This window comes from Marmota monax, unplaced genomic scaffold (genome assembly GCF_021218885.2).
Source record: "Marmota monax isolate L192 unplaced genomic scaffold, Marmota_monax_Labrador192_F-V1.1 WCK01_AAM20220418_F8-fsc00115, whole genome shotgun sequence".
NCBI lineage: Eukaryota > Metazoa > Chordata > Mammalia > Rodentia > Sciuridae > Marmota > Marmota monax.
Genome location: NW_026694419.1, coordinates 228806 through 247568, shown reverse-complemented (window position 1 = coordinate 247568; position 18763 = coordinate 228806).

Genomic DNA, 18763 nt, shown 5'->3' with positions numbered 1-18763 from the left:
GAGATAGAATCACAACACAACCTGATTTCTTTAACAAGTTCTCAAACGGGCAACTCTTCAGGATTGGATTTTACTCTCCCAGGTACCATTGCCCTGATGAACTTGTATTCTTATGTTGTTATTATTAGCATCAAATTCTCTTTACAATATTTCAATTGTTTCCCCTTGAGAAGAATTTACATTTTCACATAAAAGGTAGAAATTAACCTCCAATATTTTCTTTTCTTTCTTGCTTTTTTTTTTTTTTTGTAATGGGAGTTGAACTCAGGAGCACTCTACCACCCCAGCCCTATTTTGTATTTTATTTACAGGGTCTCTCTGACTTGCTTAGTGCCTTGTTTTTGCTGAGGCTGGCTTTGAACCCATGATCCCACTGTCTCAGGCTCCTAAACCACTGGGATTATAGGCATGCCCCATCATGCTCAGCACCTTCAGTGTTCTCTTCATAGCTATAGGAATAATTCTGGCCAACAATTGGATTCATAAACTGAAAGTGAAGTTGTAACTGATCTCACCTCTGAGAGAAGACCAATGAGTTTTCCTTTGATGGGGAAAATGAGGTTTATTGAATACATTTTTTCCTATGTGTGACCAAGTGGGATAGGGAGACTAATTTACATATGTTGCGTTTACCGCCTTTTTGAAAAAAGCATATGCTGTTATTTCTGATGTGAAGAGGAAAAACCTATTCTGAACAATTCTATGAAAACTTCATAGTCATCCTGCCAATTTTCATATGTGTACAAAAATGCCAATACAATAAACTCAAACTTATTTTAAGAAAGAAATTCAAAGGAAAAAAACTAACATATAAATTAGCAGAACATAGATGGTAAACATAGGTATAGAAGATTTATTATACAGAATTTATGGAATGGAGTTTGATAAGAAAAGCACTACTTAAATATACTTTACTCTTTTAGTAATTTAAAACAATATAGTCATAACTAAGAATTTAATGTGACATTTTAAAATAATGTATCTTTTTTTAATGAATTTAAAGGAAATCATTCAGTGTTGCTCCTATACCTGACAAACTCTCTTGAATAATATTTGTTTACTTAGAACTATTTTACTAATTCAAGTACAGAGGAGTTGCTAATACTTGTGCCAAGTGATTCTGGGATATTGAAAATTACTGGGTTGCTACTAAAACTAAAGTATAGGCCTGTAGAAGTGAAGCATAGAAATGTAACAGCATGAATTGAAATTTGTTGAAAAATCCTGCCAAATAAGAAGCTTTATAATAGAGCTGCATGAACCTTGACTACTTCCATTCATAAGATATTTGCAGAATTTTTTTCCTATTCATGAGGAATAAAAGTCTTAAAATTCTGATTTAATTTCAAGCTTCAGTTAGACAAATAGGAAGTTCAACCAACAACATCCTTCTTACTGAAGAGATGCCTTTATTATTAATATTCTAGATATACCTACCTCTTACTGAAAATAAAACCCACTGCAACGTATATTTTAGTCATTGTAATATCTGAGGTAATGTTTAGGTACTCATGTGATTTCTGATGCTGTTCATTATTAGGATTTGTCCCAGGTAATTTTATCATGACATCCTTGAATTCTATCTCACCGTTTAATGACTTGACGTAATATCTGAATGACTTTGTAAACTCTTGATGGTTGTCTAATACATAGTAAATACATGATTAAAATTCTTTCAAAGAATAAATAAATAATTGGTCAAGAGAGATTTGGTTATAAATTGCAGTTCACCTAAAATTTACCCAATTAATGCTAAAATATCCATTCAGGTGAATCCTTATGTTTCTGTGAGATTCTGTATGAAGCAAGGTCAATAGGTATATGAAAAAAAATTCTAAGTACCCCTAATCATCAGAGACACAGAAATCAAAACTAAGCATAATATCACCTTACTCCATTAAGAATAGAAGAAAAAAATTATGTCATTTGTAGGCAAATGGATGGATCTTGGGCACATTATTAAGTGAAATAATCCCCAAACTCAGAAAGTCAAAGGTCATATGTTTTCTCTCATGTGTAGAAGCTAAGGTACCCTTGGACACTGCTAATGCAAAAGTAGATTAGTACAGACCTTTTGGAAACAGCATAGAGGTTTCTCAAACAATTAAAAATAGAACTACCATGACCCAGCAATATCACTACTTTTTAGCCAAAGAAAATGAAACCAGAATGTCAAAGAGACATCTGCACTACAATATTTATTATAGCATTCTTCACAACAGCTTAGAAATGGAAACTACCTCAGTGTCCAACAACTGATGAATGAATAACAAAAGGTATATATGTCCACAATGGAAAGCTATTGAGCCATTAAAAGAATGTAATCCTGTCATTTGTAAAAACATGGATGGAACTGGAGATCATTATTTTAAGTGAAATAAGCCAGAAACACAAAGACAAGTAAAACATGATCTCACACATACATAAAATCTGAAAAACTTGATTTCATAGAAGCTGAGAGTAGAATGGTGGTTACATGAGACTGGAGAAAGGAGCAAGGAAGGAAGAATAAGGAAAGATTGATCAGTGAGTCCTAAGTTACATTTAGACAGAAACAAGATGTTTGGTGTACACTGCACAGTATGGCAACAATAAATAATGACATGCTGTATGTTTTTAAAATCTAGAGGAAAATATTTTCAAAGTTTTTATCTTAAAAATGATATTTCAGTGAGATATGTTTAACCATTTAAACATTTTATAATGTACATATCAACATGTATACAATGTATACAGGTGTCATATGTTATTATAAATGTATACATATATCATATACTTTCACATTAATTAAAAATACTAATATGCTGGGCACAGTGGCACATGCCTGTAATCTCAGCAATTTGGGAGGCTGAGACCTAAGGATTTTAAGTACAAGGTCAGCCTTAGGAACTTAGAGAGGTACTAAGCAAATTAGTAAGACCTAGTCTCAAAATTAAGTAACAAAGAGCTGGTAATGTAGCTCAGTGGTTAAGTGTCTTTAGGTTAAATCCCTAGTACATTGCCGACGCATATAAAAGCTGAAATACAGAAATAACTTCTAGAACTCAAGAATTCGTGCTTTATAGAAAGCATTAAAAGTTTAAAGGGGATCTAGAAGTTATTACATGGAAATAATATCCAAATGTTATAACTTCATGCAATGTTTATAGGAAGAAAATATAAACTTTTATCTGATTCTGAAATGAACTGTAAGAACTCTCACTTCTTCACTGCCTCTCAGATTCATTTATAAGAATTAAGAATTTTAATTTTAATTGAAGAATATATGGAATTGAGCACACAACATAAAATAATAGAGGTAGAAAATGAAATTTGTACTTTCCTCAAACATTAATTCTTTCCTTTGTTTTTTTTTATTGGTTGTTCAAAACATTACAAAGCTCTTGACATATCATATTTCATACATTAGATTCAAGTGGGTTATGAACTCCCATTTTTACCCCAAACTTTCCTTTGTAACCCAACTTATGCTATGTTTAGAAAGCATAAATTTATTTTATTTATTTGAAAATTTTTAGTCTGATGTATTAGAATCTGGATATGGACAATTGTTGAATAGGCAATGCTAAAGCAAAAGGAACTATAAGAGTCAAATTTCTTTCAAGGGGTTTATGGTTCATTCATGTGACATTTGCTATTGTCCTCAAAAATGAAATAACCATGATGATTAATGTTGACCTCTACATGTTGGGCTTCTGTTTATTTCTGGCAATATACATTGCATTTGGTACAAAATTGAAACATCAGAAGGAAAAGAATGATAACAAATTATTTTAATGCTAAGGGCTGAGATCAAATGGTGAAAACAAAACAATACTGCAATCAACACAATAGTACTGAAAAAAAATAATCTTATTCAGAAATGAACTTAACAAGACAAAAAATCACAAGATATGCTTACTTTTGGTGACATATTTTCTACATTATATAAACAAGTTAAATATTCTATATGATTTCCAAAGGATATTCTGAACACTCAGAATCATGCACAGATTTAAGAGTACTTCCGAAGAATCTGAATCCTTTGTTCCCTTTGGACTGATTTTTCTAATGTTAAATCTATCCATTTATTTTTATTGCAATAACCATGATCTATGCAGGGAGGGTATTATTTTCGCTTCCAACCTCCTTTCCCATTTTATTGATAAGGTGATAAAGATGCAGAAAATATGGGATGTCCTGCTATCAAACAGTGCTGAAACTAGTATCAAAATTAAAAATATATAAGTTGAATAATAGATGAAATTAGCTTGTGTTTGGATAATTATTTTAAAATATGATTATCCAGGATATGATGACCCTCGTAATAAACCCATTCTCAAAATTAGGGAAATGAATCATCAGGTTTTGCTCAACCTTATTTCCCTTCCTTATTAACTGGACTAGAGGATCTTTGTTTATATTGCTAAAAATAAATGGATCTTTTTTTGTGTTTTCTGAAAAGATTTTAGGTATCTGATTTAGAAGGGATAGGCTTATAGTATGGACCTTCATCCTACATCATATTGCTTTTTCCAGTTTTTTCCTGTTGGAATGCAAATGTGATGCGTGTTATGAAGCCCTATTTCTAAGACTATGAGCGTGGTTATGAAGGAAATGTATTAAATATGAAATGCTTCTACAAAAAGTTTATAGCCTACCTTGACCTTGATTTTTTTAATACTTACCATTCAACGTTTTCTTTCCTTGTTCTTCTTTCTTTCCTAATTTTTAGCCAGAATCAATCATAACTGATATTCAAAACACACAAGTTTTTTTTTTTTTTTTTGCTCTTCTTTTGTTTTGAATTGACAAGACCTCTAAAATCTTGGGTTCAGAAGTCCTTATTAAAGCATTTGTAACAAGCATTGTGTAACAATCTCTCTACACTGCTAACATTTCCAGGTTTCAGTGAGTACCTCTTTTATGCCAGGAATTTCCAAAGAAATTGTGGATAGCATTATCTTTCACCTTGTGATCTGTGGTCCATTCACTGAGGAAATCTGAAATCTACCACTGGAAATTTTTAAGTTCTTATTTTGTGCCTGGCCAAGATCTACATAAGTAGTCATATAATCTGGCAATTTTATTTCACTGCAGCACATTTACCGGTATTAATGTTCAGGAAAGTTAAAGAATACAATTTATAAATAAATTATATAAATTAAAAACATGACTTAGTATCCACTAAAGTACCCCAATTTATCGAGTTTTGGAAGCAAACTTCAGATGCTGCTATAATCCCACAGTTTCACAGTATATCAACTTTGTACGTGAAACTTTGCAAAGTTGCAACTTTGTCACTTGCAACTTCAATTGATCTAGTTCTATCTATTATAGCAATAATAATTGTTAGTAGAATATAATATTATTGATTTATATAAATTTTGTAAACACAAGCAATACTATTGTAATTTTCAGATACAACACTTAATGCATCCAGTTTAGCCACTGTGACAACATATTCAGTTTTTAAGGTAATCATAGAGTATTCTGATTTTCAACAGACTGTCTGATAGCTTCAAAAAACAAAACAAAAACAGAAAATAGGAAACTCCTAAATTGTCATGGCATATATTTATATTGATGGACTCCATGTCATGAATAAAATAAGAAAAATTTATGTTGATAGATTACAGATTCATCATAAATTTGTTTCCTAAATTAAACATAGGCATCTTATTACTTACATGTGCTACCTTCATAGGCTAAACTGCATGAAATTGTTGTATTTGAAGGTCAATGAGAGTAAGTATTAGTAATTTCATATAATTCAATCAAGTAGGTGATTCACGCTACTGTTTGAGGTGTTGGAAATTTTATATTTTCTTATCTTTTTCCATTTAATAAATATTTATTGAGAGCACACCTAATGCCAAATATGGTCCTTGAACTAGAAATTAAGCTGTGATTACAATGAATTCTTGCCTTGCTCTTCAATACACTCTTCCTTTTTCATCCAAGTAATGTTTCTGAATCTCTTTGATCTTTCATCTGCAGTGTCATTAGCATTTCTCCTGGAGTTAGTCATGTGGTTGAGCAAATATTTCAATGCTTTGTTGAAACCTCATGTTACACAAATACTCGACCCTGACATGTATATGGCTATTTAAGTAGAGAAACTCTCAGAGACACCAACAATTATTATAAAGCTCTTTTGATCTGAATCAAGGTTAAAATAGCTAGCAGTCTAAATGTTACATATTAAAGGAATTGTAAGCTCAGACTAAAATTTACCAGGAAAAGCACTCAGAAATGCTAACAATTCTTTCAAAAAGCATTGTATTTCTTCCCTTAGGATACAAATCCACTCTTTGATAGTTGGAGTTTTCATATCAAACTCAGATCTTACTCTTTAATTTCCTTGAAATGATCACATTAAAATGAACCATACATATAGATATTATATGAGTTTATATTTTTATTTATACTTATGGTTTTACAGGGTATATTTTCAAGATAATTTTCCTCAAACTAACTTCTACCACTCTCCTTTTGACTAAACTGTGGATGGAAATAAAAACAAAGGAATGGTTGCAGTCTCCTCTGCTTTTCACAAGGTTTCAGTTGTGGGGCGATCCAATATGCAAATACCTGTTCAACTTTGTAAAACATAATTTTATTCATATGTCACTATTTTACAGGCATTTCTTACTGTGTACAAGCCACACAACTGTGTTTGGAGGGATAACCCGAACACTGAATTCCTAAATCAAGAATTGAGAATACTACTTCCTTCAGTTGTATGACCTCAATACATAATTTTAAAACTCCTTCATCTCAGTAGTCCATACCTGATTCTAGAATCTAGCACAAATAAAGCTTTCACTTTTTTTCCTATTTTCCTTTACAAGAAGCTCAATTTAAGAAAGTAAATTGTTCTATCACAAACTCCCTATCTCGCTACAGTTGCCTCTAAATTGTTGTTAGTTTTATTCTTGCCATTTCAATAGCAAAGTCAAAGTCTCAGTGGCACTCATGCATTCTGTCTCTTTTTGAGATTTATTGTAATATATCATATATATTTATTACAATGAATATATATGATATATATATATACATATATATGATTACAATGAATATATATATTACAATAAATCTCAAAAGGATATATATATATATATGTGTGTGTGTGTGTATGCATATGTATATGTGTGTGTTTGTGTGTGTGTGTTTTTCCTTTTGAGATTATACATTTCCTAAGGCAAAAGATCATGAAACATTTTTATTACTATCTTTACCAACTGACCCTTTTAAAATATCAGAGTTTTGGATCACATCCTTCAATATTTTTCCTACTCAGACTTATTTTGTATTTTGAGGAGTCTAGTAAAATTAAAGTTTTTTTTTTAATCACACCTAGACTTTATTCCTATATTTTATAATTATTTGATCAGCCCAGTGAATGAAATAGCTTCAAGAGATTAACACAACCTTAAAGTAACAAGAATGGTCAGAATTACACCATAGAGCTCTTGCTAATAAAACTGAAGACACACCAGGAAAAGGATGCAAACTGATTAAGAAAATGAATTGTATTTAAAAAACACACACACATTATTTGAAAAAGAGTATAGATATAAGCAGTCTAAAACTGAGAAAGAGCCACAAAGAGAGAAAGAGATTATAGAAGATGATTGGTGATTACAATCGGGAAATGAAAAGTGAAATATAATCTATATGCAAATGGAAACATTAAGGTGTAAAGCATTTTAGTTAATCTCATACTTATCCAAAAATAAATTGAGAAATAGATGTTTATATTATTCTAACAATTATTCTAATTGTTTAAATACATACTTATTAAATATTTTAACTAATGCAGATCTTTTAATAACAGAAAGGAAGGGAGATGAATGAATAGATTAGAATGAGGAATATTTGAAAATGAGCTAATGGGCCATTCTAATTTATAATATCCACTCTAAAATATATAATTTAATATCACTTGTATTTTTTCAGAAGAATAATACACTCATTAATGTTATAAATTAACAATTATATGTATATGCAAACATTTAAAAATATAGTTTTTTCTGTATGCTGTAAAATATAAAACAGTCTTATTTTATACTATAAAAATATAATAAAATATGGAAAAGGCAAAGAACTATAGCTGAATTTAATTAAACAATTGTCAAATTTGGTTAATTTTTTCAGTTAGAAAGGTTTATATGGATAAACACAGCATGAAGCCTTTTATAATATTTTCATGATGAGAGACTTTAAAAGGTGATGGCTAACAGTAATAATTTTATTTATTATAATATTTGGATTCAAATTCTGATTCCATATTTACTGTTGGTGTGATCTTGGCAGGTATTGATATTTTCAGTAGTAAATTTCCTGAATTTTATACAATGTGAATAATGCAACATCGCTTGATAGCTTCTAAATAAAGTATACGAAGTTTCTGGGAAGAATTATAAAGCAAACAGAGGTAAGGCACCATTATCAATATCCAGAATGAAAAAAATATATATATTACTTTAATTTCTACAAATCTTACAAATTTAATGAACATGTTATAAAGAATTTTGTACCTATAACCCTAAAATATTACATGAAATAAACATGTTCAATAAACTAAAAGAAAAATGTACCATAATATTCTATAGAAGCAGAAGAAAATCTGAAGAGAAAAAAATTCTTTTGAATATTTAATTTGGGATATGAAACTTTGATACAAGGAGATCTTTAAGAACAAATGAATTTATTAGTGAGATTTTTTTCCAGACAAAAATATTGTAAATTTATACACAACTTTCTAGATAACAGAAAAAAGCACAAACTATTACCACTTCATTTATATCACCATAATCATACAAAACCTGAAGAGAACATCATAAGAAAAGAATATTGCAAGCTAGTCTCCCTTAAATGCACATCCTATATGCAATGCTCTAAAAACATATTAACATCTTATGAGAATGAAACTTTGAAAAATAAGGGAAGCTCAGTAAACCCAGAGAGGGTAAATAGAAAGAAAACTATTCCTAGCACATCTTAGACAAACTGCTGAAATCAAAGTTAAACAGAACATCTTGAAAGCAGACACAAAGTGAAAAGACAGTTTACCAGAGGGAACAATGATTTGAATGAGCATAGATTTCTCATCAGAAACTATTGAGGCAGAAGACAGTGGTACAATACCTAAATAGTGATGAAAGGAAACAACTGGCAACGTAGAAATCTATATCCAGTGAAAATATCCATCAAGCATGAAGGTGAAATAAAACCTTTTTTCTTTCTGATAAAATCAAAGTAAGACAACTTTTCATCCATAGAAGTTCACTCTAAAAAATGATAAAGGAAGTTCTACAGGCAGAAGATAAAGTTTGAGATGAAAATTCAGACCTTTAAGAGAATGATGAATACTGAATATAATGAATATTTGAGATAAATATTAAAGACTGTTCCACTGAATTGCTTTTAATCTAAAGGAATACTTAAAGAAAAAAATATATATGTTACATTTCCTTGTGATACTTCTAGGTTATACAAATTTAATACCTTTGACATTTCACACATAAAAGTAACTCATGAATAAATGGACCTACGTTGTATTTAGGTTTCTACGTTTTACTTGGGTTGTTTTAATATTATTTTTGAGAAGAAGATGGAAAGTTAAGAAATTGTATTTTCCAGGCCCACCACTCTTGATCTAATGGAAGGATGTAAAATAAAAACCAGTAGGCAAAGAAAAATGGAGATTTTTTTTTAAAGCTTATAAAATCTAAAGGGAAGAGAAAATTTTTATCATCTGTTTTCTGGTTTCATAACACAGCTCCTCTGTCCAAAGTCCTGATGACCACAAATATCCAGTCCATTTCTCCTCCTCTTTTCATACCCTGTATCAGTTAATGTGAGCAGTTTAGCAAATACAGAGATCAAGTGTCCAGTCTGTAACCCCATACATAACAGCAAGAGATTCTTTCTTTCTGTTGTTGGAGTATTTTACCTATTTATGGAGAACTCAAAACACTGTATGTAACCTGTAGAGAAATGTATTTAATTATGGTGGGTTAAGGGTACAGCTGGTAGTACAGGTAGTTCCACCACACCCTACCTGTACTACCAGCTGCTTGGGAGGTTGAGGCAGGAAAATCGCAAGTTTGAAGCCAGCTTTAACAACTTAGTAAGGCCCTAAGGAACTTAGTGAGAACCTACCTCAAAAAAAAAAAAAAAAATGGCTGGGAACATGTCTCAGTGGTTAAGCACCTCTGGCTTCAATCCTCCATACAAAAAAAAAAAAAAAACTGGCTAGGATATAGGTCAGTGGTAGAGGGCCTCTGGGTTCAATCCCCAGTAACACACATACACAAACAGTGCCGCTACCTGCTTTGCCCATTAGGGTTCTCATGCTTATGGCTCTGTAATGCCATTTATTATGCTGATGATAGACTTAAAACCAACTTAGAAATATCATAACAAGATAAATACCATGCAATATGCAGAAACTAAGTTTGTGGAGGATTAGCTTATTTGGCAAGTTGAAGGCAAATTCTATGTGATGAAGTAAAAGCCTTTTTTTTTTTTCCTTTTTAAATGACAAGGCCATTTCTCCATGTTTTGAATTTCTTTTTTTTTTATTTGCTTTACTTATTCTAATTAGGTTTGCATGAGAATAGAATGCATTTTGACACATTGTATACAAATGGAGCATAACCTATTCCTCTGGCTGTGCATGATGCTGACTCACACCAGTAGTGTAATCATACATGTGTATAGGGTAATAATGTTTGTCTCTTTCTACTGTCCTTCCCATCCCCACCGCCACACCCGTCACCTCTCACACCCTACTGCACAATCCAAAGTTCCTTCATTCTTTCTTACCCCCTCCCACTATGGATCAACATCCACTTATCAGAGAAAAGAATCAGCCTTTGGTTTTATGGGATTGGCTTATTTCATTTAGCATGACATTCTCTAGTTCCATCCATTTACCTTCAAATGTGATAATTTCATTCTTATTTTAGGCTGAGTAATATTTCATTGTGTATACGTAGCACATTTTCTGTATTCATTCATCTGTTGGGGGAATCTAGTTTGGTTCCACAGTTTAGCTATTCTAAGTTGATCTGCTAGAAACATTGATGTGGCTGTGTCACTGTGGTATACTGATTTTAAGTCCTTTGGGTATAAACCAAAGAGTAGGATAGCTGGGTCAAAAGATGGTTCCATTTCCAGTTTTCTGAGGAATTGCCATACTGCAAGAAATGTATTTATAGTTAAAGTTGTCCCTTGATTTTATTAAGGGGGTGCTATTAAAAGCTGGTTTAAATAGTTTATAGTTTGAGAATATGGCTGGTCAAAGTTTCTTCACTTTCAATATCTGCATTCTCTTTATTATATGTTTTGTATTAAAATGTTAAATATAGTGCAAGTTATATTCTGTGAACTTTAGCTCCAAGTTCTTTTTTTCTCTTTCTCTGTGTGTATTTGTGCATGGTATTCATTAACCTCACATGTCGCTTGTGTGTGTATATATGCTTAAAATTATAATTGGAACTATTTGCAACAGCAGGACAAATTTCCTCTTAAATTATTTTCAGCACTTGAAAATCTGCTGAGCATTTTACATATGTATATAATGATATTATGTACTTTATGTTTTTATTGACTACTATGCACTTATAAATCTAGGGATACAGAATTAACATTGTGTAGTAAAGTAAATATATCTATTGACCAGTTTTATAAAGTGCAGCATGGTGATGAGCTATAAAGTTCTATTAGATGTCATGTGAATGACTGGGAACAGGGATGATCATGGTACTGTTACTCTCTTTAACCTAAAATCAGGGTTTCAAATAAGCTCTTTTAATAGCGAAGCATTTGACAACAACTTCCCATATGACAGATACCCTAAAAATCTTTAAATTTATAGTCAAATAATTCCTATTAGAAATCACTATAGCCAGGTTATAACAGATAATAAGGGTATACAGCAACAAGCCTATGGTTCTCAGACTGGCATCCCAAGAAAATGTTTAATGCTCTAATTCTGTGACTTGGCTTTCTCATTTGTACAGTCTGGAACCCTAGCTGGACACATAGTTTTATCATTATTGTTCGCATGCAGTTCTTAGTATTCATCTGTATTTGTTTATTCTTTTAAAATATATTTATATAATGTTTCTATACGGGAAGTACTTTTGTAGGCACAGTGAACAGAACAAAGTTCCTGCTTTCATAACCTGGAAAAATAAAGGTAAACAATAAATAGCCAAAAAAATACCCAGTATGTCAGAGAGCACAGTAAGTCCTATTGTCAAAGGAGTATTCAGTATTCAGGGAGGAAAGCACTCTCTGATACGTAACATTTGAACAAAGACATGGAAGAATTGAAGGTCTGAGTCATGAAGATATACAGGAATGACCTTTAAAGATAAAAACAACAGAAATGAAAAGCATTTGAGTGTTTAGTGAATTTAGTAACATCAAGAAGTCTGTGTGAGTGAGCCAACTGGAATGCAGAAGGAAATGTCAGAAATATCAGGGAGCCAGTTCATGTAAGAACCTTAGACTTTAGAATTTGTTTTAGGAGAGATGAAAAAACATTGGAGATTTTAACAAAGATGTGATTTGTTATGCCAGCAATCCCTTTCATTGCCATGTGGAGAATATGAAGAGTAGGTAAGGCATAGAAAATTTTGTGTCTGTGTATGTATATGTTTGTTTGTGTGCAAGTGTGTGCATAGGTAGATGATATGTAACCAAGCAGAGGCCATCACAACAGCTAGGGATAAAAGAGATGGTATTTCAGCATATGGTGGAGTGATGAGTATCAGATTCTGGACATATTATCAAAGTAGATACATCTACTGGAGTTTGTTGATGGACTTTTGACAGGAGAAAAGGAGTACTCAAACATGACTACATTATTTTTGAACTGAACAACTAAAATAATAGCTTCCTGTGAATGTGAAAGACAAGGAAAGAAGTGAATTTTAAGGATATAAACCAAGTGTCTACGTGGGGCAGACAGACATAAGAATTTATGGAACATTCTAAAACAAATAAATAATTTGGTATGTATCAATACTGTATATGGCATTTATGGTTATAAGAACAAATGAAATTACCTAAGATATAGTACATATATGAGGAATGAGAAAATCTGTTGTGGGTTCCAAATTTAGAGGCATGAAATATGGATAGCATACACAAAGGAGACTCAAAGTTTAATGGGGTAGGATGGCAAACCAGAGATAACAACACTGTCTTCACAGATAGTAGAGTGGTTGCTTACTCACTATGCACTCATTTTTGACTTGTGAAAAAAGGATTCTTACGAAAAGGCAAAGATGCAAGAAAGAACTCAAAATAGAACATGTGAGGGTTTTTTTAATTAATTAGTTAATATTTAAACCTGTTGATATCCTGGTAGGGATGACTTAGCACAGAAAGAGAGAAGCATACTGTGATGCAGAAGACGCTAGTCAATTGTAGGTAAAAAGTCCGTAAATGGAAAGAAAGTGGTAAGATCTAGATTACAAATGATATTACCTGGACAGACAGCTGCATGGGCCATTTGTCCTGGAAGGAAAGAGTCAGGAGACATATACATAAATGTTTATGTAACTTGGAGGTAGAAAATATAGAAATTAACTTTTTTTCTCAATATGCCAGAAAACAAAACTACCAGCTAAAGGTAAGAATAGAAAAGGAGTATCATACATTTAAGAGGGAAGAAATATAGTGAGAAAATGCTTGTACGAAAGAAGGAAGGAAATTGACTAAGGAAAGCATTAAATTGTCTACTCAGACCTGAGGATCCACTTGAGGGTTCTTGGCATGAAATTAAAGTAATAATACTAGTCCACATGGTTGTTAGTCTATGGCCACATGCTTCTACTTAAACGTTGATTCAAGTATATAAATTATGACTGATGGATGGATAGATAGATAGACGGATAGATAAACAAAAATTACCTGGCTCTGATACCCAACAGAGTAATAATTCTCTCCGTCCTTAAATTCACATCCAACTTTATTCCAGATTAAAGTTTTCTCTTCACCTCAAGTATTCTTCAGATGTTTTTAAGAAGTTTCCTGCTCAAAGTTTTCTTTTACTCTCAAATGGTTTAATCAATTATCAAAGGGTTTTTGATACCAATACCTGCTGATTCTAGAATAATTCTAAAATTATCAACTAATTTCTCATACATCTTTCAGGATAAAACTTCTTAATATCAGGCATGCATTTAATTACAATCACTAAAACAGGTATATAAAACCATTATAAAGAAAGTAAGGGAGAAGAAGGAAGATGGTGGCAAAGGGAGAGCATTACCCCGTGTACTGCGTCACTGTGCGGGAGAATGACGAGTTAGAACGGCTAAAAGCTATCTTGTTAGGAATTTCCAGCAAAATTGGGGTGCTCCAAAACCTAGAGGAAGGATTTCCATCGCACGAGGATCAGCTACGGGGGCTCAAACGCGAGAGATTTGTCCGCACGGAGGGTCACGCTGTTTATTCAGCAAATCGCCCCGCGGCTAGAGTCTGCTGCGCGCGCTGGGAAACGAGGAGATAGCAACGCAAAGATACAGAGCTGCAGTTTCTGCGGGCTTCTGCCAGCTGTGCAATCACCGTACTCAGTGCTGAATTCTGGGTTTGAGACGGGGGAAGGAAGCGGTCCAATTCGGTTCTCCACACCAGTCAGACCACAGAGGACGCCAGCGGCCACCATCTTGGAGAGCTGACGTCACCATCCCTGTTTTCGACTGATCGCAGCTCATTCAGCCATAGAACAGGTAATTTCAGGCTGCCATTCGCCTGCAGCTCACAGACAAATTACTCAGGCTCAGTGCTAAATAACCCGTGGAAACTGCTTCTTGGAGCCTGCTCTTATCAGAGCATACACCAAGCACGGAGTGGCCAAATTCCGGCTCCCGGAACTGCTCTGGCCCAGGGATAAAGAACCCGCGGAAACTGCTTCTTGGTCCGGGTCCTGCTGAATACTGTGGCGGTAAATACCAACCGAGCCTTCATAGGCAGTGGCAACAGGACTGAGACAGGGCTTGTGAGGGCCGGTTAGGACTCACATGTTGCTTTGGTCACCAGGCAAAGGGAACGAAATGCTGCCATTCGCATGGGATACCAACATGGCAGAGATCTGATGTCATCAGAAAGCAGCAGAGAGAACTTCATCCATACCAGCGGCGACAGAAACAGTTGGTCTCCTGTAAAGAAAGTGAGTCACAAACACCCGAGTCTCTCTCACTTTGTCATCAAGCCAGAGGGGCAGAGCAGAGCCGCCGCCCGCGCCCAGATCAGGCCCAGCGGCCCGCCAGTGTGGTAGTCACGTAACCCCAATTGGAGTAGGGGCAGAGCAGAGCAGCCACCCGCGCCCGCTAGGTAGGCAGTCCTGCAACCGACCGGAAGGACAGGCCCAGTGGTCCGCGGGCGTGGTAGGAGGGGCAGGGCAGAGCCGCCGCCCGCGCCTGCAAGGTAGGCAGACCTGCGACCGACCGGTGGAACAGGCCCAGCGGCCGGCCGGGGTGGTAGGCACATCACCCCAATTGGAGTAGGAGCAGAGCAGAGCCTTCGCCCACACCCAGAACAGGCCCAGCGGTCCGCGGGTATGGTAGACAAGTCACACCAATTGGAGGAGGGGCAGAGGAGAGCCGCCGCCCACGCCTGCAAGGAAGGCAGACCTGCAACCGACCGGCGGATCAGGCCCGGTGGCCTGCCAGCGTGGTACACACATCACCCCAATTGGAGTAGGGGCAGAGCAGAGCCGCCTCCCGCGCCTGGAATAAGCCCAGTGACCCACCGGCATGGTAGACACGTCACCCCAATTGGAGTAAGGGCAGAGCAGAGCTGCTGCCCGCACCTGCAAGGTAGGCAGACCTGCAACCGACTGGCAGAACAGGCCCAGGGGTCCGCGGACGTGGTAGACACCTCACACCAATTGGAGGAGGGGCAGAGCAGAGCCACCGCCCGTGCCTGCAAGGTAGGCAGACTGCCACCCGACCCTGCAAGAGAGACTTTTCAACTATACAAGAGCAATATAAATATATAGGGGGGAAAAATTTCAAAAAAAACAACAGTTTCACCAAGCAGAAAGAAACACAAGCAGTATGAAAAGACAAGGAAAGAAAGGACCACAAGCAATGCAGGTCAACTCAACTTTAGAAGAGGGAACAGCTGCAGCAGATGGAATGTCAGATAATGAATTCAGGATATACATGCTTCAGATGATCTGGAGTGTCAAGGAAGACATTAGACAGCAAAATCAGACAATGAAAGATCACTTCGACAATGAATTACACAAACAAATCCAGGAAGCAAAAGATCAACTATACAGGGAGATAGAGGTTATAAAAAACAAACAAACAGAAATCCTAGAAATGCAGGAAGCAATAAACCAACTTAAAAACTCAATTGAGAATACTACCAGCAGAGTAGAACACTTAGAAGATAGAACATCAGACAATGAAGACAAAGTATTTCAACTTGAAAAGAACATAGACAGCTCAGCAAGACTGTTAAGAAACCATGAGCAGAACGTCCAAGAAATATGGGATAACATAAAGAGACCAAACTTAAGACTCATTGAGATACAGGAAGGTATAGAGGTCCAAACCAAAGGAATGAGCAATTTATTCAATGAAATAATAAGAGAAAACTTCCCAGACTTGAAGAATGAGACAGAATCCCAAATCCTAGAAGCCTACAGGACGCCGAATGTGCAAAATCATAAGAGATCCACACCTAGACACATTATAATGAAGATGCCCAACATACAGAATAAGGAGAGAATTTTAAAAGCTACAAGAGAAAGGAAGCAGATTACATTTAGGGGTAAGCCAATCAGGATAACAGCTGATCTTTCAACACAGACTCTGAAAGCTAGAAGATCTTGGAATAACATATTTCAAACACTGAAAGAAAATGGGTTCCAACCAAGAATTGTGTATCCAGCGAAATTAAGCTTCAGGATGGAAGATGAAATTAAAACCTTCCACGATAAACAAAAGTTAAAAGAATTTGCAGCTAGAAAAACATTTCTTCAAAACATCCTCAGCAAAACATTACAGGAAGAGGAAATGGAAAATAACAATGAAAACCAACAGTGGGAGGTAGGACAGTAAAGGGGGGAAAATAATCAAAGAGGAAAACAAACCATGTTTAGTAACATAAATAAACAAATATGGCTAGAAGAACAACCCATATCTCAATAATAGCCCTAAATGTTAATGGCTTAAACTCACCAATTAAGAGACACAGGCTAGTAGAATGGATCACAAAACATTACCCAACAATATGCTGCCTACAGGAGACGCATTTGATAGGAAAAGACATACATAGGCTGAAGGTGAAAGGTTGGGAAAAATCATATCACTCATATGGACTTCGGAAACAAGCAGGAGTGTCCATACTCATATCAAATAAAATAGATTTCAAGCCAAAGTTAATCAAAAGGGATAAAGAGGGACACTGCATACTGCTCAAGGGAACCATACACCAACAAGACATAACAATCATAAATATATACATCTCAAACGATGGTGCAGCTGTGTTCATCAAACAAACTCTCCTCAAGTTCAAGAGTCTAATACACCACCATACAATAATCATGGGAGACTTCAACACACCTCTCTCACCACTGGACAGATCTTCCAAACAAAAGTTGAATAAAGAAACTATAGAATTCAATAACACAATTAATAACCTAGACTTAATTGACATATATAGAATATACCACCCAACATCAAGCAGTTACACTTTTTTCTCAGCAGCACATGGATCCTTCTCAAAAATAGATCATATATTATGTCACAGGGCAACTCTTAGACAATATAAAGGAGTAGAGATAATACCATGCATCCTATCTGATCATAATGGAATGGAACTGAAAATCAACAATAAAAGGAAGGAAGGAAAAAGCATACATCACCTGGAGAATGAACAATAGGTTACTGAATGATCAATGGGTTATAGAAAACATCAAGGAGGAAATTAAAAAATTCTTAGAGATAAATGAAAACACAGACACAACATATGGAATCTATGGGACACATTGAAAGCAGTTCTAAGAGGAAAATTCATTGCTTGGAGTTCATTCCTTAAAAAAAGAAAAAAACAACAAATAAATGATCTCATACTACATCTCAAAATCCTAGAAAAAGAAGAGCAAAACAACAGCAAAAGAAGTAGAAGCAAGAAATAATTAAAATCAGAGCTGAAATTAATGAAATCAAAACAAAAGAAACAATTGAAAAAATTGACAAAACTAAAAGTTGGTTGTTTGAAAAAAGAAATAAAATTGACAGACCCTTAGCCATGCTAACGAAGAGAAGAAGAGAGAGAACTCAAATTACTAGCATACGGGGTGAAAAAGGCAATATCACAACAAACACTTCAGAAATACAGAAGATAATCAGAAATTATTTTGAATCCTTATACTCCAATAAATTAGAAGATAGTGAAGGCATCGATAAATTTCGTAAGTCATATGATCTTCCCAGATTGAGTCAAGAGGATATAGACAACCTAAACAGACTAATATCAATTGAGGAAATAGAAGAAACCATCAAAAGACTACCAACTAAGAAAAGCCCAGGACCAGATGGGTATATAGCAGAGTTTTACAAAACCTTTAAAGAGGAACTAATACCAATACTTTTCAAGCTACTTCAGGAAATAGAAAAAGAGGGAGAACTTCCAAATTCATTCTATGAGGCCAACATCACCCTGATTCCTAAACCAGACAAAGACACTTCAAAGAAAGAAAATTAAAGACCAATATCTCTAATGAACCTAGATGCAAAAT